Raw genomic sequence first — 21722 nt, forward strand, 5'->3', positions numbered from 1 at the left:
CAGCGGCAATCTCCTGTGCCGTCAAGCCCTTCCTGTCCCCAAGGAGCCCCCAGCGTCCCCCGGGGAGCCAGGCGGTGGCTCGCCCCGGGTCCCCGAGGACGTCCCCGGGCGCAGAGGCGCAGGAGGCGGCCCTGGGAGCGCGGGAAGCACCCCAGGCTCTCAAGTTCACGACCCCGTCTTTCCCACAGGGGAGAATAAAGGCACAGTGTGGTCCTTCCGCCCGCGGAGGAGGAGGTTGTGAGCGTCGCGGAGGGCGGGGGGAGGGAAACCCTTCGATCCGGTCTGGGAGAGGCGACGTCGGCGAGCCGGGGCCGCGGGAATCCGGGACGCCGGGAGGGGAGCCGCGTTCCGGGAATCGCAGCCTCGCCCGGAGTCCCCGCCCATCCCGCCCGTCTGCGCGCTCGTCAGCCAATGGCCGCGTGCGCCGGGGACTCCCCGCAGCCAATCAGCGCGCGGGGCTCTGGGTCGGGGGCGGGGCGAAGGGAGCGCGGCGGCGGCGGCGGCCAGCGGGCGGCTGGAGGGTCGCTGTGAAGGGTCCGCGGGGACCCCGAGCTGCGGAGCGCGTCGGGTTCCGGGCTGAGGCGTGCGGGGTGGCGGCTTCCCCCGGGGACGCCCCCTCCCGGGACGGCGGGTGCTGGTGGCGGGCCGCACCCACGGGCTCCGGCTCGGGCTCGGCGTTGGAGACGGAGGCGTCGCGGCCTGAGAGGTGAGGAGGGGCCCCCGGGCCGACGGGGGCGGGCGAGGAGGATGAGCTTCTCCCCAGGCCCGCGTGGAGCTGACATGGAAAAGTGGGGGGCCGGTCTCCCTGACCCGGGAGAGGATTCCCCCACAATGCGGGTCCCGGGACCTGGCATGGAAAAGTGGGGGGCGGTCTCCCTGACCTGGGAGAGGAGTACCCCACCACCCCCAACCCCAATGCGGGTCCCGGGACCTGGCATGGAAAAGTGGGGGGCGATCTCCCTGACCTGGGAGAGGAGTACCCCACCACCCCCAACCCCAATGCGGGTCCCAGGACCTGGCATGGAAAAGTGGGGGGCGATCTCCCTGACCTGGGAGAGGAGTACCCCACCACCCCCAACCCCAATGCGGGTCCCAGGACCTGGCGTGGAAAAGTGGGGGGCCGGTCTCCCTGACCTAGGAGAGGATTCCCCCCACCACCCCCAATGCGGGTCTGGGACCTGGCATGGAAGAGTGGGGGGCGATCTCCCTGACCTGGGAGAGGACCCCAATGCGGGTCCCAGGATCTGGCATGGAAAAGTGGGGGGCCGGTCTCCCTGACCTAGGAGAGGATTCCCCCCACCACCCCCAATGCGGGTCTGGGACCTGGCATGGAAAAGTGGGGGGCGATCTCCCTGGCCTGGGAGAGGAGTACCCCACCACCCCTAACCCCAATGCGGGTCCCAGGACCTGGTGTGGAAAAGTGGGGGGCCGGTCTCCCTGACCTAGGAGAGGATTCCCCCCACCACCCCCAATGCGGGTCTGGGACCTGGCATGGAAGAGTGGGGGGCGATCTCCCTGACCTGGGAGAGGACCCCAATGCGGGTCCCAGGATCTGGCATGGAAAAGTGGGGGGCCGGTCTCCCTGACCTAGGAGAGGATTCCCCCCACCACCCCCAATGCGGGTCTGGGACCTGGCATGGAAAAGTGGGGGGCGATCTCCCTGGCTTGGGAGAGGAGTACCCCACCACCCCCAACCCCAATGCGGGTCCCAGGATCTGGCATGGAAAAGTGGGGGGCGGTCTCCCTGACTTAGGAGAGGATTCCCCCCACCACCCCCAATGCGGGTCAGGGACCTGGAATGGAAAAGTGGGGACGATCTCCCTGACCTAGGAGAGGAGTACTCCACCACCCCCAACCCCAATGCGGGTCCCAGGACCTGGCGTGGAAAAGTGGGGGGCGATCTCCCTGACCTAGGAGAGGATTCCCCCCACCACCCCCAATGCGGGTCAGGGACCTGGAATGGAAAAGTGGGGGGCGATCTCCCTGGCCTGGGAGAGGAGTACCCCACCACCCCCAACCCCAATGCGGGTCCCAGGACCTGGCATGGAAAAGTGGGGGGCGATCTCCCTGACCTGGGAGAGGAGTACCCCCCACCACCACCATCCCCGGCACCATGACTCCTCCATCCCGGGCCTGGAAATCCCCGCATTCCGCCCTCTGTCCTAGCTCCCACTTCCCACTTGCCCAGCTTGGTCACCTGGTTCCCTCCGCCCGAGGTACCCCAACCTTACCCTGACTCCCTGCTTCCGTCGCACATCCCCGGGTTCCCCGAGTCCCCTACCCATGTCCCCTTTACAAACTTGACTCTTCCTCCCCACCGGGCGCCTGATTTCTCTCCCCCACCTCCCAAAGCCAGCATTTTGTCCTGCAATCCCAACCAGTGCTTAATATATATTTTTAAATCTCTTGCACCTACCAATTCCTAAATAGATCCGACGTGTCTTTTTAAACCTGAGAACGAGTCCTTCTGTCTCAACTTGGACACTTTTTTTCTGTTCATTCAAGGATGGACATTTTATTCATTTGTCCCTCAAAAGGAAATCTTGTTTTAATTAAATTAAATCTTTGTTTTAATTTGTATAGTATTGGGCATTTCAGTGGTTAACACTGTTTTAAAATTCTTATTGGAATGTCAGGATGCATCTTCTAATAAGCTCTGTTGGTTTAGTCAGTGCTGTAAACAAACCCTTTAGACTGTGTGGGACAGCTAGCTGGCTTTAAGTTAAACAACTCTTGGTTACTAACACAGGTCATCCTTTGAGCTGATTGCCACTTCCTTAATTTCCTAGTGTTAATGTATATTTGAAAGTGTTTTTGAACTACAAACTGGATGCTATGTTTTTATAGAACTAACCTCAGTAGTAAGTTAAACTGTGCTTTCCAAATACTTATTTTGGGGAATAATTTGGGGTTTTGCTTTTAATCACAAGTGAAAGAAAAAAATGGAGGAAATGTTAGGAAGGATAAACTTTGTACTAGAATTTTTCTTCTTCCCAAGTCTGTATTTAGACAAGAAGAGTCTTTTTCTCATAGGTAATTTAGAGCATTATAAATACAGCTGCCAGCTAATTTACTGGAGCATATTCTTAGGAATTAAACATGATGTTCTTATTTTTATTTATGATGGTGGGTTTTCTGTTTAACTTTTTTTCCCTGAGGGAATTTGACATTTCAATCAGATGCTACGGAGAATGTTAATACACGCCAGTGATCAGGTGTTAAACTAGCTACTTAGGGCCCCTCTATTACCTAGACAGACATCTTGTCATATCGGCAGATTTCTCATAGAAAATGCAATGTTGTAACGTAGTTTCGGAAGCTAAGCACTGCCTAAAACTGCAGTGGCAGGAAGGTTTTTTTTTTTTTTTTTCTCCTGGAAGTTATTTCAGACTTCCTCATTTTAATGGGTGTCAGAATTCCCTGGCCCTGAGACATTTGCAGCTTGACTCTGGGAGAAGCCTGGAATGTTCTCACAGCTCTCTCTCCCTTTCTTTGATTGCAAAGACAGTGTGATCAGAGTTGAGGTTTCTGTTAAGATTATTTCACTGAGCTCTTACCCTGCTGTAGGGAGTAATAAAGATAACTGAGTTATCATCAGGATCTTCACAGAATTTACAAAAATTGGGTTAACAAACCCATTTATAATAAAGAACATCATAGAGAGAGAGCTTATTCATAAATACAGAATAGAGAACATAATGGAAATTAGAACATAATAGAACATGTGGAATTATATTCAAATTATATTCATTATAATAACAAATACATATGTAATATTTTCTGTGTTTTGAGCATTTTGCTCACAATACTATAACCCTCATAACCTTATTAGGAGTCTTAATCTCTTACACAGAGGTAAACTTTTAAGCAACTAACTTGTCCAGCTAAGAAGTGATAGATCCTGTTTGTACTCAGCCTGGCTTCGGAATCTGGGCTCTTAACTATGGTAACGCTGTAACAGTGAGTAGCATAACGCTGCTGTATCAGAAAACTCATTATTGTGCTGAGATGTAGCCAGGGGTAGATGCTTGCCTAGCATGTGCCTGGGCCCTGGGTTCACTTGTCAGTACCCCATACATTAATAACTAAATACATACACAAACCTAATTTTCTGCTAAGTGCTGCAAAGTATGTTAGGTTTGGAGTGTATCACGACATGTAATTTCTGTTCGATCCTTTAGGGAACTCTAAAAGAGAAGTGGGACATGTGTGTGAGAGTGGGTGGGGGTGGAGTTCTGTAGAAGTTCATCTGGGGTTATAAACAGTGGGATAAAGCAGGCTTGGGAAGGCCTTGGCACTGTAGGAACCAGGTGTCAAAGCATAAACTCCAGAGGCTGGGGAGATGCGTCAGTGGGTAAGGTGCTTGCTGTGCGTCATGGCACATGCCTGTGTTCCCGGTGCTGGGGGGGGGGGGGTTCAGGGAACCCCGGGGCTCTCCGGCTGTCTAGTTCAATGTCATCAAAAAAGACTTTATCTCCAAAAACAAAATGGAAAACAGTTGAGGAAGACTTCAGTGTCAACCTCTGACCTCCATGAAAACAGACACACACACACACACACACAGACCCACGTGTGCATACCATACACACGAGGAAAGGAAGCAGACTTTAAAAACGACATGCTGTAGAGGAGACCCAGTAGTGAGTTACTGGAGTTTCCTGGTAGAGTTGGCTGGTGGGCAGTGATGAAAGTTAAGACACATTGCGCATTATGAGGCCAAGCAAAAGAGGAATGAAGCTTACATATTGGCTTTACAGTTGGAAAGTTGCAAAAATAATTTCAGCATGATTTGAGTAAAAGCCAGATTGCTTACAGTGTACGTGTAGTGGGACAACTTGAGAGAAGTTTGAGGAAAGGATTTTGTTTTGTGGTACTCAACCTTGAACCCAGGTCCCCTTCTGCATGGTAAGTGAGTGCTCTACCTGCCTCTGAAATGCCTTAGCCTTACTTATTACTACTACTATTCTAAAATAGACAAGTACTGGAAGAGGTTGATTGTACCCTACGGGTTCTTTGAAGCCAAGTTTTTAGGTTCTTTAATACCTAAAATATTTGGCAGTATTAGTCACCCTTGAAAAAACTTTTGAGGAAGAATTATGGCTTTAAAGTAATGCTTGTGAAGGATTCGCCCACCAACAGTGTTCAGAATGTTTAAGAGGGAGGAAAGAGACTAGAAGCCGGAAGGTGGTTGTCAGTATTGTGACCAGGGCCCAAGTTCGACTGGTTGTGGTAGAGGGTACAGAGACAGGCCCGGGGAAGGGACTATGAATGAAGTCCCTAGAAGATTTGTCACTGAGAAAACTTAAAACTGTAATGGGCACGTAAGAGAACGATGGACTCCGTTGACTTAGGCAGTTCAAGGTTGCGTGAGTTATTTATAGGTATGGGAACAAGGTGATTAAAAAAATAAATACATAAAAGTGTGCTGTTTTTAAAGATTTCTTAAGTTCATTTGAATCAGAGGTAGAAAATCCAAGATAATATGTAACTAAAGCTTCAAGTCAGAATTCTTGAAATCATTTTTGTTGGAGTAGTGTTTTGTTTGAAGTTCTGTACCTTCAAAGATACAGATGCTTCAGAGGAAAAGTAGGTGTCGAATACTTTGGATACAGTTATAGGCGAGAGATAAGAGCTAGCAGAGAGCACAAGAAAAGCAGATAAAGGAAAGCCAGCTAAGCTACTCTGTCTGGTTGCATAGGAACCAGGAGGTGTGAGGAATTAAGAGGCAAGGATGGAGAGCAATGTTGAAGGCTTCAGAAGCACTTAATAACGTCACAGGCCACTGCCTTTTTTTTTTAAATAATTCTGTGGCTGTCTCACAGTTTCATGAGAAGTTAGGGTAACCTACGATCAGAGAGCAGTGTCTGTTCCTATAGTGGCTGTAACTGATTATTGTTTCAAAGCTGCATTGTGTTGATCTGCAGAGCAAGAGCTTCATTTCTTTCAGCAAAATAAATATGTTGCCCTTTTTAAAGTTTGAGTGTTACACTTGGGTGTTGTGGTGCACACCTTTAATCCCAGTACACAGAAGGCAGATATAGGAGGATCTCCATGAGTTCAAGGCCACCCTGAGACTATATAGTGAGTTCCAGGTCAGCCTGGGCTAAAGCGAAACCCTACCTCGAAAAAAACAAAGAAAAAAGCTTGAGTGTTGCCTCCAACTCTCCACATTCTCTTTAGCAATGTGTTTTATACTTCACAATAAGGGAAAGATCCGCCTTACTTCTGCAGAGCCATCTTATTTTTTGTTTGGATGTCCTGTGTCTTGTACACTTCTGCAACCTCACACACTAGTGCATTTCAGGTAGGGCAGATAGACCTCTGGGACTTCTCCATTAGTGATTTTCACTTCACAGTTCAAATCAAAGATGATATACTTTGTATGAGTATGCTGTTTTCTCTCGGAAACTCTTAATTTAAAACCCTTCATTTAAAGCTGGGTACCTGTCGGAATTGGGTCTGTCCATGTCCCGGTAGCACTTAGGATATCTTACCTCTCTAAACTTTGAGTTTCCCGTGAGCAAGAACTGTTTCTTTGGCTTCAGTTGTAATTTGTAGCATTATATTTCTTAAGTGATGGTGAGAACATGGACGTTGTACTAAAGTATTTTTGAAACGTTCTCATTTCTCTAAAATAGACAAAAATAATTTGTAAAAGATTTTCTGCTCTTGAATCATGAACACACTCCATATTTCCTTCCAGTATGCTTACAGTCGGACTTTTACACCAATTCCATAATGAATCTGGAGTATATGTGTGCCATGAAGAAAGGGCTTTTTATTTTTTTATTTTTATTTTTTTGCTTATAGAGCTGGTTTATCCAAAAGTACATATTTGCAGAGTTGCTTATTTCCCCAGTGAAGTGAGAAGCCTTTTAAAAAGAATATTTATCAGATACTTGGGGGGGGGGTGTTGTTCTTAATATTTTTAATTTATTTATTTGAGAGCGACAGACACAGAGAGAAAGACAGATAGAGGGGGAGAGAGAGAATGGGCGTGCCAGGGCTTCCAGCCTCTGCAAATGAACCCCAGACGCGTGCGCCCCCCCTTATGCATCTGGCTAATGTGGGACCTGGGGAACCGAGCCTCGAACCGGGGTCCTTAGGCTTCACAGGCAAGCGCTTAACCACTAAGCCATCTCTCCAGCCCTTTTTTATTATTTATAAGGAGAGAAACAGGTTAAAGATGGCTATACCTTAGCCTCCTGCTACTGCAAAGGAACTCTAGATGCATACACTACTTTGTGCATCTGACTTTACATGGGTACTGGGGACTCAAACCCAGGCTGGCAAGCTTATTAAGCAAGCACCTTTCACCACGGAACCATCTGTCCAGCCCATGTTTTGTTTTGAACTATGATCTCACCGTGTTTCCCAGGCTGGCCTCTTGATTCCTAGGCTTATGTGATCTTCCTTCCTCAGCCGCCCCAACTTAGCTAAGACTACAAGTGTGAACTGTGCCCAGCTTATAAATTCTTTATTATTTATATTATCTTTATAGTGCCAGGGATCAAAACCATAGCCACTTGCATGCAAGGCAGGCTCTCAACAGAGACATTATGACCCACAAAGCCTGAAATATTTGCCTTATAGTCTTTTACATAAAAATTTCCCCACCTGCAGAATTTAAAAATGCACAAATACACCAACACATATATGGACAACTGATCCTTGACTAAGGTGCAAAGGTCATTCACTTGAGAAGGAATTGTGTTTCCAACAACTGCTTCTGAACCAGTTGGCTAATCATGTATACAAAACAAACTTGAATTCTACCTCATGCCATATATTAACTCAAAATTACTCTGAAACCTAAATGTAAAACTTACAACTTCAAAACTTGAAAATGAAGACAGGAGAAAACCTTTGTGATCTGAGGCAAAGATTCCTTAGATGTACCACCAAAAGCACAATGTCACACTTCATCAGAATTAAACTTCCTGATTTTCAAAGAGCAATTTTAAGATAGTCAAAAGACGAGGCACTGATTTTGGGGGAAAATATGTACAGATAATTTTCTAACAAAGGCATTATGTCCAGGTTATATATTAAAGGATGTTCAAAATAGTCAACTGGACACATCATGCAAGAACATGCATAGCTCATACCTACCAAGTGGCGTAGCCAGGCCGTGTCAGCACCCCGAGCCCCACACTGAAAGGACTGCATTAGGACATGCTGTGCGCTTGTTTGGAAAGCAGCATTAACTCCTCCAGCAGCATATGGAGTGCTTACTGTGCTAAGTAGGAGTCGAGATTCCAGGAATTGAAGGAACAAAATATGCAACACTTGCGCCTTATTTACTAGTCTGCTTTGGTAACAGGCATGGGACAGTCATTTCTTAGGGCTCCAAGCAGAGACGTTCTCTAAAGGTCCTGGAGCTAGAAATCCTGAGACTGGGAAAGAGTCCCTTGCCTGCCCCTAACTTCAGGCAGTAACCATCGGTTGACATTCCTTACCACGTAACTCATCTCTCATCTCTGTCTCTTGCCATCTGACATCCTTCTCTCCATTCTAAACATCATACTGCCCAAGGTTCCACCCTATTCCTGTGACATCTTCGCTAATTAGATCAGCAATGTCCCCATTTCCCAGTAGGGTCCCATTTTGAGATACTGGGGATTAGGACTCCAACGAATCTTTTGTAGGAGACACAGGTCGACACGTAACAAATAGTAAGCAAAGAACACTGTATGGCATTCTAGAATAGGTTAAACAGTGACCTGTGCTCCCCCCACCCCCCGGTCTGTTTTCAAGGTAACGTTGTACCGGGACACAGTCGTCATCGAGAGACCGGCCGCGTTGACCCTGCAGTTGCTCAGTTGACTACTTGCAACAGAACCAAAGGTCCGCAAAGCCTTAGGACGTGGGTTGTTTGGCCAGTCCCTTACAGAGTCTGAAGTGCTGTGGAGGGGGAAAAAAAGACAGAAAAAGGGGCAAAATAAACAGTTCAGGGTAGCTAGGGAAAGATCTTCTGCTTGTGTAGAAACTTTTGCAAGACTACTCACAGTTTTCTTCCTTTTTTCCTTTGAGGAAAATAATGAGGGTTTTTTTTTTTTTCTTTAAGAGGGACTTATTGTGGGCACAGTATACTGCTTTTCACCACAGTTGAGAATGGATTTTATGCACTATCAAGATAATCAGATTTTAAGACGGACTTGTTGTAGGCACAGTATAGTGCTTTTCACCTCAGCTGAGAAGAGAATGGGATTTTAAGCACTTGGAAAAATAATCAGACTTTGAGAAATAGCTCTGCTTACCACTGTCCCACCAGTGCAGCTAAGAACCTGACTTTGTTTATCCTTGTCACTGACACTCCCCCCCATGTAACCTATCTCATTTTTTCCCCAATATTTTATTTTTAGTTATTTATTTATTTGACAGAGAAAGAAGGGGAGAGAGAGAATGGGCACGCCAGGGCCTCCATCCACTGCAAACAAACTCCTGACGCATGCGCCCCCTTGTGCATTTGGCTAATGTGGGTCTTGGAGAATTGAGCCTGGGTCCTTTGGCTTTGCAGGCAAATGCCTTAACCGCTAAGCCATCCCTCCAGCCCACCTGCCTCATTTTGAACATCAAGAATACCCCATTCTAAAATGCAGATTAAAACTACATTGAGATTCCATCTCACTCCTGTCAGATTGGCCACCATCATGAAAACAAATGATCATAAATGTTGGCGGGGATGTGGGAAAAAAAGGAACCCTTCTGCACTGCTGGTGGGAATGCAATCTGATCCAGCCATTGTGGAAAACAGTGTGGAGGTTCCTAAAACAGCTAGAGATTGATCTACCATATGACCCAGCTATAGCACTCCTAGGCATATATCCAAAGGACTCATCTCATTTCCTTAGAAGTACGTGCTCAACCATGTTTATTGCTACTCAATTTATAATAGCTGGGAAATGGAACTAGCCTAGATGTCCCTCAACAGATGAGTGGATAATGAAGATGTGGCACATTTATACAATGGAGTTCTACTCAGCGGTAAAGAAAAATGAAGTTATGAAATTTGCAGAAAAATGGATGGACCTGGAAAGTATTATACTAAGTGAGGTAACCCAGGCCCAGAAAGCCAAGCGCCACATGTTCTCTCTCATATGTGGATCCTAGCTACAGATGACCGGGCTTCTGTGTGAGAATGAAAATACTTAGTAGCAGAGGCCAGTAAGTTAAAAAGGAGACATAGAGGGTAGAGAAAGGAAGGGAGGAGGATACTTAATAGGTTGATATTGTACATATGTAATTACAATGATTGTAATGGGGAGGTAATATGATGGAGAATGGAATTTCAAATGGGAAAGTGTGGGGGTGGGGAGGGAGGGAATTACCATGGGATATATTTTATAATCATGGAAAATGTTAATAAAGATAAAAATTTAAAAAAAAATGAACTTACTAATAAAAAAAAAAAAGAATATCCCATTCTAAAACAGATCAGAAAGTCCTGGGGAAAGGACTCAGATAAGTTAAACATGATTCACAATGACATTCATTTTTAGTTTACTTTTGTATTGTATGTGCTAGCTTCCCATTGCGGTTACAAAACCCACGAGGAAGTGAGCTAAATAGGAGAACAGGTCTATTTTGACTCACGGTTGCAGACGTTTCAGCCCTCAGTTGGCTCTGTTGTTTGGGTCTGTGGTGAGCTGTGGAAGCACATGGGAATTGCTTAGGAGGAGAGAGACCGAAGTCCCAGTGTCTCCTTCAGAGGCCACCACGATGGTCTACTCCCACGTACTAAGTTCCGGCTCTTAAAGGTCCCTCACCCTTTAGTAGCACAGGCTTTCATCAGTGGCCTTCGAGGGACAAGTGGAATCAGCCCTGCTAAGTTGACCATGTTTTGTACCTAATGTGAAGATTGCAACGTGAATGACCACGTTTTCACGTTTCTTTGTCTTTCATTTCATCCTTCATTGACCAGAACCATCTGCTCCTTGCAGTACCATCTTTTCAGAATGGCAAAAGGATGTACTAAAAAGTAGTATTTTTCTGAAAATTTTAGTTTTCCTCCAATGCTCAGTATACATGTGTTGCCCATCAGTGCCTCACTACCAGCTATATTAGGTGACGTATAATAATAAAAAGTGACATGGTCTATAAGATTTAAAGATGAAAATTGCAAATTAGGCAACCAAGTCTCCTGAGTTAGTCTCAAAGCATTTCTTTTTTAACTTTTTTTAACAACAAAATATTTATTTATTTATTTATTTGCAAGAAGAGACACAGAGAGAAACTGGGTGCACCAGGGCCTCTTGCCACTGCCAATAAACTCCAGATACATGTACCACTTTGTGTATCTGGCTTTACATGGGTACTGTGGAATTGTACCCAAGTCATTAGGCATTGCAGGCAAAGTGCCTTGACTGCTGAGCCACCTTGCCAGCCTTTTAACTTTCATACACAGATATGGTATATACTGATCATAATCCCTTTGTTATATTCTCTTGCCCTTTCTTCCCCAGCCCTTTCCACTGAATCCCTCCTTTCCTACTAGTCCCTCCTCTACTTTTTCCTTTAACCTGCTTTTGTCATGGAATGTCTTTATTTCTCCATCTATTTGAATGGATAACTTTGCAGGATAAAGTAGCCTTGGTTGACAGTTGTTATCTTTCAGAACTTGGAATATATCACTCCAAGCCCTTCTGGCTTTAAAAGTTTGTGTTGAATAATCTGCTGTAATCCTGATGGGCTTGCTTTTGTAGGTAACTTGATTTTTCTCTCTAACTGCTTTCAATATTTTTTCTTTGGTGTGCGTGTTTGGAAGTTTGATTATAATATGGCGAGGAGAGGTTCTTTCTGGGTTTTGTCTGGCTGGGGTTCTAAAGGCTTCCTGTATCTGCATTGGCACCTCTTTCCCAATTTGGGGGAAATTTTCTTCTATGATTTTGTTGAAGACGCCTACTATGCCTTTGGATTGGAGTTCTTCTCCTTCTACTATGCCCTGAATTCTTATATTGGATCTTTTCATAGTGTCCCGAATATCTTGAAATTCCCACTCATACTTTTCTATAAGTTTGTCTTTCTCTTTGTTGGATTGTATTAGGTCTGCTACCTGGTCTTCTAGCTTAGATATTCTGTCCTCTCCCTCATCCATCCTACTGGTGAGATTTTCTACAGAGTTTTTTATTTCATTAACTGTGTTCTTCATTGCTAGTAATTCTGACTGGTTTTTCTTTATTATTTCTATTTCCTTATTTATGTCTTGTATTGCCTTCTTTATTTCATTAAATTGGTGTCCTGCATCTTCTTTGATTCCTTTGATTTCCTCTTTGATTTCCTCTTTGATTTCTTCTTTGATTGTTTTCATGTGTTCTTTGACCTCTTTGAACATATTTATAATCATTCTTTTGAACTCTTTCTCAGGCATTTCCTCTAACTCTTTCTCACTGGAGGACATTTCTGATGCATTAATACTTTTAGGTGGATTTATATCGTCTTGCTTTTTAGTGTTTCTTGTGTTATAATGTATATATTTTTGCATCTTGGATTAAGTTAATGCTTGGATTTTCTAGCTAGCTGTGTATTCTTAGCTGTATCAATTGATTTGATATAATATATTTTCAGGGTAGAACCTTAAGGTGTAAGGTGTGGCTCTTAAGATTCTCAGAGTATCTACAAAGATGTTCTTAGGGGTTGAGTTTCCCTGCTATAGGAGTATTCAAGCAGGCTAAGTGGAATAAAATACAGGTAGATTCTAAAATTTAACTAAACACTGTACACATTCAATCAAAAACAGCCCCGAGTATGTATGCAAGAGTAGTTATTATAACGACCAGATCCTCTATCAACAAAAAGGTTAAGATTTCTGGTCTGTTGAGGGATCCAAGTCAGCTTGCGACCAAGTGAGACCCTTCCCTGGTGCAATCCCAGTTACCTTGGATGATTTTGGTCTCAGTCAAGTTGCTGCCTGGGTCGTCGGGCTGCTGTTCTGATTTCTGGAGCTGGGCACTTGCTTTTCCTGTGGGGCAAACCAAGCCTGGCAAGTGTGGCCCTGCAGATCAGCTCCCCTGCTGCTGGAACTGCTGCTGCTCAAGCTGCCCCTGCTGGGCTGTAGCCACTGCTGGTGAAGGTGTTGCTGCTGGACCCACCACTGCTGTTGCTGCTGTAGCTGCCACTGCTGGAGCCACCACTGCTGCTGAAGCTGCTGCTGCTGTGTCCACTGCCACTGCTCCCCCTGAAGCTGCTGCTGCGGAGTCTGCCGCTGCTGCCGCTCCTGGGTCCGCTGCTGCTGGGGCCGCTGTTACCGGTGCTGGAGCCACTGAAGTTGCTGCCGAACTCTGCTCCTGCTTGGGTCCCGCTGTCAGCCCAAGTTGGCATGGCCGGTCCCGGGCCGCTGCTCTGTTTGCCAGAGCTGGGCTCAGGCGGTGGGGGAGGGGAGGGAGCCGCGGCTGCTCTGGTTGTCTCGCTGCTTCACGTGTGCTTCTACCTCGCGGTCTGCTCCTCCGCTGCTCGCTGCTGCTCTCCCCTCACGTTTCCCGAGGTGCGGAGAGCGTGGTGTGAGGGAAGCGCCCGCGCCTGGCTTTTCCCGCGGCTGGAGCCGAGCCTGGTGGCTTTCTGTTGTGCTGCCCCCCGGCGGTTGGCGGAGCTGCCGGGGCCGCTTTTCCCGCCTGTGCGGGCTCTGGATGCTCTGGATCTCTCCTACTTCTCCGCTGCCACTTCAACTTCCTATACACCTCACTTTTTAGTAAAAGTGTGTATTTTGCTGAGTTTTTTTGGTCTTTTTTCCCCCCTAGGCCGCTTTGGCGTGGTACCTACGCCGCCATCTTAACCAGAAGTCTCCCTCCCCTACTTTTATTTTTAATTATTTGGGGGCGAGCGCATGCCCTCCTCAAGCCCTCTTGCTGCCGCAGGTGGGCTCCAAATGCATGCACCACTTCGTGCGTTTGGCTTTGTGTGAGTGCTGGGAACGTGAACCCCAGCCAGCAGGCTTCTCAAGTCAGCGCCTTTAACCACTGAGTCACCTCCCCAGGCCCTCTCTTACTTTAACTTTTTTTTTTGCCCTTTTCCAGTGTCCATGACTGAATATTGATGGGCCCAGTACTGTTCAGGTGTGGCGGAGGGAATGACAGGTACTGGAGGTCCTGGGTGCAGTAGCCACTTCATGTTTGGATCAGGATGTGCCACAGCACTGCTCCCCATTCTGACTCGCGTATTCTTTCTGCCCACTCTTCCACAACGTTCCCTCCCTGAGTCTTGGAGGGCCAACATTTTCACTAGTATTTTCTTGGTGAGATGATAGGGACTTTCACATGATTTCTTTTTTTTTTTTTTAACTTTTCACTTATAAGTTTTTTTGTTTTTTTGTTTTTTTTTTTTTTAATTTATTTATTTGAGAGCGACAGACACAGAGAGAAAGACAGATAGAGGGAGAGAGAGAATGGGCGCGCCAGGGCTTCCAGCCTCTGCAAACGAACTCCAGACGCGTGCGCCCCCTTGTGCATCTGGCCAACGTGGGACCTGGGGAACCGAGCCTCGAACCGGGGTCCTTAGGCTTCACAGGCAAGCGCTTAACCGCTAAGCCATCTCTCCAGCCCCACTTATAAGTTTTAAAATTTCTTACAAACCACATTCCTTGTTATTTAATCTACGTAAGTTGTATCAGTGGCTCAGTGTGAATGAAATAAAAATGGAGGATTCAATCTTTGCCTGTTTGAAGTTACCGTATTTGAAGAAGTAACTACCATACTGCTGCTAGAGTTTAACCTAGTACTGAGCGAACACTGAATGTAACCTATATTTCTAAGTGCATTTGATGGTTTGACAGTCGAGGCGTTAGCAATGTTAATTTAGTGACAGCAGAGGGAAAAAGGGGTGAATTCTACGAAAGACCTGCTGTAACTGCTTTTGCCCAAGTCAACAAAGCAACCTCTCAGTTTACTGTCTTGTTGCTGGGACAAAACACCTGAGCAGAAGCAGCTTATGGAAGAACAAGGGTTAGTTCAGCTTACAGTTCCAGAGGGCAGCGTCCACTAAGGCAGGAAAAGCATGGCACGCCTGAGCGAGAAGCCACAGCCCCACATCAGCAGAGAGGAGGGAGCAGCAGCAAGAACTCCGGCCCCAGGGGCTGGGCTGTGACACGTCAAGGGCCGTCCCATGGAATATTCTCTCTACCCCCACCTCTCTCTCTCTCTCCCTTTCACACACACACACACATCCTTCAGCAAGTCCCCACCTCCTGAATGACCCACAATCTCCCAAATAGCACCACCAGCCGGGGGATCAAGTATCCAAACACCTGAAGCTGTGGGGGACATTTACATTCAAACCACCACACAGTCCTTTGACATCTGTGACTCTGCGTAGACACTAGGGAATTAGGTGTCAGTGTCCTTGATGCCCTCATGTTCTCAAGAGAACAAAACACCACTATCCCTAGTGGTCCCTGCTACCCCAAAGGCTGAAGTAAGAGGAGTACTCGAGCCCAGTACTTTGCGGCCAGGCTGGGCAACATAGTAAAACCTTGTCTTGAAAACAAGAACAAAAACCATGCCACTCAGTCATTTGGATACTCTCACACAAGTGTTTCACAAGATTATTTTACTCCGAAATTCAGAAGATCTCTAAACTAGGCAGCTGTGCAGGTCTGGAAATCTAGTGTATTTAGAGCTTTAAAGGTACCGCGCAGTACATGCTGTTGAAGTGAGCGTTCTGAGCCGGGCTCTCCTGTCTTCGCAGGGGTGCAGCAGGAAGACAATGACACCTGGAGACGGAGGGCTCAGCTCCAGTCCTGGCTTTCTCACTTGCTAATTTTGAGCTGGGTAAGTAAGTTGTCTTGACTGATTTTTTTTTTTAAGTTCTTCTTGTCACTAATCCTTACCTCATCCCTCTGCTCCCCAAGGATATTAGGAGAATAAAGTGATTCACTGAAAGCAGTTTGTATAGTCAGAAGTCACGCCCAAGTGTTTTGTTAGAATGTCCTCCTACTGGGCTGAAGAGATGGCTTAGCGGTTAAGCGCTTGTCTGTGAAGCCTAAGGACCCCGGTTCGAGGCTCGGTTCCCCAGGTCCCACGTTAGCCAGATGCACAAGGGGGCGCACGCGTCTGGAGTTCGTTTGCAGAGGCTGGAAGCCCTGGCGCGCCCATTCTCTCTCTCTCCCTCTATCTGTCTTTCTCTCTGTGTCTGTCACTCTCAATAAATAAATAATTATTTTTTTTAAAAAAAAGAATGTCCTCCTACTTTATCCAAGGACTGCCTGAGGCAGTCTCTTCCTGGAGCCCGGGACTATTTAATGCCAGGAGAAACTGATGGGATCCAAGCCAAAGGGAAAGAGGCATGGGGACCCTGAGGGAAGGGAGTGATGTTAAGGTTTTGCCGGGGAGAGGAGAAAGAAAACCTGGCTGCCAGGAGGGGTTCTGTGTGATGCTTTGAGGTGAGGGCCCTGTGAGGGTGTCATTCACCCCCCACGAGTGGTCAGTCTATGACCATAACGGGTATGTCCAGAATCCGCCCCCTAGCCGGAGTGTGGCCTGGAGGGAGGACAGCCCGCGGAAGGTTGGAGGGGGAGACAGCGCTAAGACTTCCACAGTTGGTACTAGCGAAAGAGGGGAGAGGGATGAGGAACATTTTGCAGATGTATTCAGAATAACAACGTACCGTGAAAGATAATCCTAATTCCTACCTGGATTTTTTTTTGTTCACTCAGCAAACACAGCTTTGCCTTATTTTTGACAATTACGTTCATTGTACTGTTGTAGAATGATTGTAATCTTGCCGTAGTAACAGAATTTATATTAGCATTCCTGCTTTCACTGCCTTTGCGTTGAATTAAAAAGAAAATGGGGGGCTGGAGAGATGGCTTAGTGGTTAAGCGCTTGCCTGTGAAGCCTAAGGACCCCGGTTCGAGGCTCGGTTCCCCAGGTCCCACGTTAGCCAGATGCACAAGGGGGCGCACGCATCTGGAGTTCGTTTGCAGAGGCTGGAAGCCCTGGCGCGCCCATTCTCTCTCTCTCCCTCTAGCTGTCTTTCTCTCTGTGTCTGTCGCTCTCAAATAAATAAATAAATAAAATTTAAAAAGAAAAGAAAATGGGAATAAACATAGCCACAATATACGCAATAAATATTTATAAATTCCGTGTTCCAGTACTTTTTGTACCATGTGAGGAAATCCATGGACATGAAAGTAAGAATGACAACTATAGTAGTTATTGGATGTTTGTTCTAACTTTTAAAGAAAATCAGTGCTAAACCATGTTCCTTCAGCATTAAAAGTAGTGAGTTGCTTGTGGTTCATCTTTTAGCTCCTTTCCACACACACCGTGGTGTGGACTCCACCCATCTGAGGAGTCCTTGTTATAGGAGAACCACTCAGCTTTGATGTGCACCTGTCTGGTGTCTGTAGATACTAGTCATGGTTAAAGCTTCCTAGACAGGCGTATTTCAAGGAAATCAAGGTCTGTGTTCTGCAAGCACTGTGGAGAAGGGGTGCGCCTCTCAATGGAACAAAAAGGGAAAACCCAACAGAATACTGTCAGCTCTGTCAATTTTAAAACAACATAGGCCCCAAATGAAATTTCATTATATTGACTATAATTATAGAGTATCACTGTTGTCGCTGCAAAACGAGTGTTTTCCTAGGTCTTCCTTTTCTTACACTTCAGTGACAGCTTTTCCAAAATTAGGAATTACTACTTTCTTTTCATTTTAATTTTTTTTTTAAAATTAGAGATGGGGTAGATGGGGGAGCATGGGCACACCAGGGCCTCTAGCCCCTTAAAAAGAACTCCAGACACATGCGCCACCATGTGCATCTGGCCATGAGACCTGGAGAATCGATCCTGAATCCTTAGGCTTCATAGGCAAATGCCTTAACCACTAAGCCATCTCTCCAGGAATTACTACTTTCTGACCTTGAAATGAAATACAAGTCCTGTCTTTGTAGCACTGCTCAGTACAAAGACATCATAAATATTTTGCTTTTGAATAGGATTATAATAATGCAGTCCATCACTAAGGTTGCCAGTATTCTGGAACTGTATAGAAACCTACAATGTAACCCATGGTGCTGGGCAAGGTAGTGGTCAGCATGGAGTGACCACATACTACAGGTACCACTGTTTGGGGATGTTTTCTTTGTTTTAGTAAGCATTTGCACAATGCAGTGGATTTTCTAATATGGAACTATTTAAGTGCCTTTTTTTTTTTTTAACCTTGTGAGATTGAACCCAAAGCCTTGCCCACATTGGCAAGTGCCCTACCACTGAGCTTCACCCCTAGCTCTAATAATGAGCCTGTTGAAATCTGGGGAGTAAGGAGTAACACTGCTTTCTGAAGTTTCTAAAACTTCATTCTTTTATATCATCGAGTATAGTCTGAACAGCTCATTATCAAGTAATTTGTTACAGAGTATTACATAAGTAGGAAGTACATTAGGTCAAGTAAAGATGTATATTTAATACAAGCATGGATTCATCAAGAAAAACTGTACCCCAAAAAAAAAAAAACAAAAAAAAAAAAGAAAAACTGTACCGTATTTTTTGTAAGTAGAGATTTTGTTTTGTTTGTTTTTGTTTATTATTATTATTTATTTATTTGAGAGAGTGAATGAGCACTCCAGGACCTCCAGTCACTGCAAATGAACTCCAGATACATGTGCCACCTTGTGCCTCTGGCCTACATGGGTCCTTTGGCTTTTCAGGCAGGTGCCTTAACCACCAAGCCATCTATCCAGCCCATAAGTAGAGACTTTGTATGGATATATCATGTGTTGGTGCCATCATTTCCCTCCTCGCTGCCCCCATTCCTCTGAGGACCCGTCAGTGGGATTGCTGGCGTCCACTGTGGGTCGTGAGAGTGGCAGTCCATCATTCTCTGTGCATGGGCGTGTGTTGCTGGACGTTCCCTTTCCCTCTGTGGCTATTTCATCTTTCCACCTAGTGTTTTTAAATTTAAATTGTATATATTTTTCTTAAAGTCACTTTGGCACGTCATTACAAAGGTGCAAGGAGAGTCTCCCTGTCACCTGGTACCTCAGACGCACAGTGGCCACCAGCACCCAAGTTCTTGCCTTTCTTAGATGTATTTTTACTCACATAGTGATGGGGGTATATCTTACCATCTTTTTTGATTTTTTTTTTTTTTTTTGGTCCACAAATAAGTGAGGTGCACATGCTCTGTCTCTGCAGCATACCCTTGGATGACACTGCATACCAGAACATGAAAGACTTCGTTTTCTCGGAGACACCCCACACGCCGTGTTTGTGTGCAGCATAATTGGCTGCCTGTCAGGAGCACTTAGGTTATCTCAGTGTTGCACTGCTGAAAGCGGTGCTGTCATGCATGACCTCGTATGTACATATGTATGTATGTATGTTGATGTGCTTGTATCTTTAAGGTAGAACAGCTAGAAGCAGAATTACTAAATTCACATGTGCATGGTTTTTATTGATACATTATGTGGTTACACACTTTGGGTAGGTTTTTTTTTGTTTTGTTTTTGGTTTTGGTTTTGGTTTTGGTTTTTTGAGGTAGGGTCTCGCTCTGGTCCAGGCTGACCTGGAATTAACTATGTAGTCTCAGAGTGGCCTTGAACTCATGGAGATCCTCCTACCTCTGCTTCCCAAGTGCTGGGATTAAAGGCATGCGCTACCACGTGTTTTTTAAAATATTATTTTCAAGATCTTCCTATAAAGAGAGAGGAGATAGAGTGAGTATGGGCACACCAGGGTCTCTTGCCACTGCAAACAAACTCCAGACACATGTACCACTTCATGCATCTGGCTTTATGTAGGTACTAGGGAATTGAACCTGGGTCCTTTGACTTAGCAGGCAAGTACCTTAACCACTAAGCAATCTCTCCAACCCCTTTCTGTTTAGTCTTCAAGGAGATCTAATTTACAAACAGTACATGTCAACAGATTTGGCTGTTCAGTTTATGGGGAAGCTTACTTGATTTGCACTGTAACCTCCAATCATGTGGTCTGCTTCTATTGCTTAGTCCCACAGCTGTTTCGATGACATTCTGAGTTTTATTTTTTTGCCAACATTATAAAGCTCAGAATGGTACTGAGATAATTTTCTGTCTTATTCAGTCCAGTTTATATACTCGAATATAAGTGGGCAGCACAGTGAGGTGTTTTTCTGTTTTTAAAGTAGGGTCTCACTCTAGCCCAGGCTGACCTGGAATTCACTTTGTAGTTTCAGGCTGGCCTCAAACTCCCAGAGATTCTCCTACCTCTGCCTCCCCTCCCGAGTGCTGGAATTAAAGGTGTGTGCCACCACGCCCGGCCACAGTGAACTTTTACCACTGTCCAGATAAAGGTAGAGAGCATGCCCCAGCACCCTGGCATGGCACCTTTTGTGAACACACACACACACACACACACACACACACACTGTGCAGTTCTGAATTGTGTCATATAAAGGAACCATGCATGCAGCATACTTCTGTGAGCCTGGTATCTAGTTCTGTGTCTTGTGTGAAATGCAGCAGTGTTGTACTTTTAAGTCACTCTTGTCCATCACTGTGGCTCAGTTGCCTGGCCTTACCACAGTTTATTCTAATGCTCATGGATCCTCAGCTGCTGCTCCTCATCAAGCTCTTTGGTGGTGTTTTCGTTTTTCTTCTCACTGCTGGAGACTAACCCCAGGTCCTCTCTGCATGCCCTGCTGAGCTGCCCCGCCCCCAGCTTCTGTGAAACACTCGTATTTGGGAGAGAAAAGCACTCGCTTCTTTTTTGCTGTATGTCTCCTCTATACAGCTTTGGTGTGGTTACAACTGAGGTTTAATGTGTAGACACTAGACTTCACCAGTTGTTGGGGGTTTGATAGGAAGCCACGGGTCCCCGGGATTGCTACATGTCTCTTGAGCAGGATCGCTGGCTGCCTTGTTAAATTTTCTTCTTTCTCTGTTTCATTTCTTTCCTTTTCGAACTGTGTTTTCAAGGATGTCAGGAGATGGAAATGGTGTTTCCCCTTGGGAAGTTTGCCTATAGCCTTAAAAGAAAGGTGGTGGCTCCCTCTAGAGTAAAGGGCAGGCCTGCAAGGCTTGTGTTCCTAAAGTTTGGTTTTCTGTCCTGGAAGATGGATGACTCAGTGTCTGCAGGTGTCACCTGACTCCTCACAGAGCCCTGTGGGAATCAGGGCTTAGGCAAAGTGACTTGCCTCTGCGAGGAGTTCATGATCACAAGTGTCACGCATTGTGCTGATGCTCACAGCCGTAGCAAGCTACGTGTCAGCTTGAAAACAGAACAAAATCTCAGACCAGAGCCTTGGTAATTCGTGACACGACCCAGTGAATCTTGACAAATATCTATAGTCTTTATAAAGCCACCACCACAATCAGGTCATTTCTTTCATGTCCACCTCTACCTCAGCCATGTGGGACCCCTGTCAGCTTTGTGTTACCGTAGTTTGGTCACCTCTAGACCTTCCTGTAGGTAGGATGAAATAGTTTGCAGTTGGCAGCCTGTTGGGTCTGACTTCTCTCGCTGGACAGAGGCCTCTGGGGTCCCCCGTGTAGTTGCACGGGTCACCCACTTGATCCGTGGCTGCTGGGAGCTGTGCCCTGGTGCAGGCATACCACTTCTTGATGACTGGTTTATCTGTTCACCAGTCGATCCCATTTTGGGTCTTTTGTAAGTGAATTTACTCTGGACATTTGAGTATGTCTTCATGTGGACGTATGTTCTTAACGTGTGTAGAGGGTGAGTTGTTAGGAAACACCAGACTTCCCGGTCTCCTGCTGTACCCTTGCACTTGGTAAGGAGTCTCCAGATTGTTTC

The 21722-nt window shown here is 46.0% G+C and overlaps 1 protein-coding gene across 2 annotated transcripts in view; it reads left to right on the top strand.

The window, feature by feature from the left end:
- Positions 1-604: 604 nt before the first annotated feature.
- Positions 605-21722, top strand: part of Il6st (interleukin 6 cytokine family signal transducer) — a 51979-nt gene continuing 30861 nt past the window's right edge. The window contains exons 1-2 of one of the 2 annotated variants that reach the window (XM_004664929.2): positions 605-706; positions 15679-15761. The gene's annotated coding sequence lies outside the window, so the exon portion shown is untranslated. Of the gene's footprint in view, positions 707-14096; positions 14231-15678; positions 15762-21722 lie in introns of those variants that run through there. The other variant, XM_045138910.1, reaches the window with a different exon arrangement.

This window comes from Jaculus jaculus, chromosome 20, assembly GCF_020740685.1.
Source record: "Jaculus jaculus isolate mJacJac1 chromosome 20, mJacJac1.mat.Y.cur, whole genome shotgun sequence".
NCBI lineage: Eukaryota > Metazoa > Chordata > Mammalia > Rodentia > Dipodidae > Jaculus > Jaculus jaculus.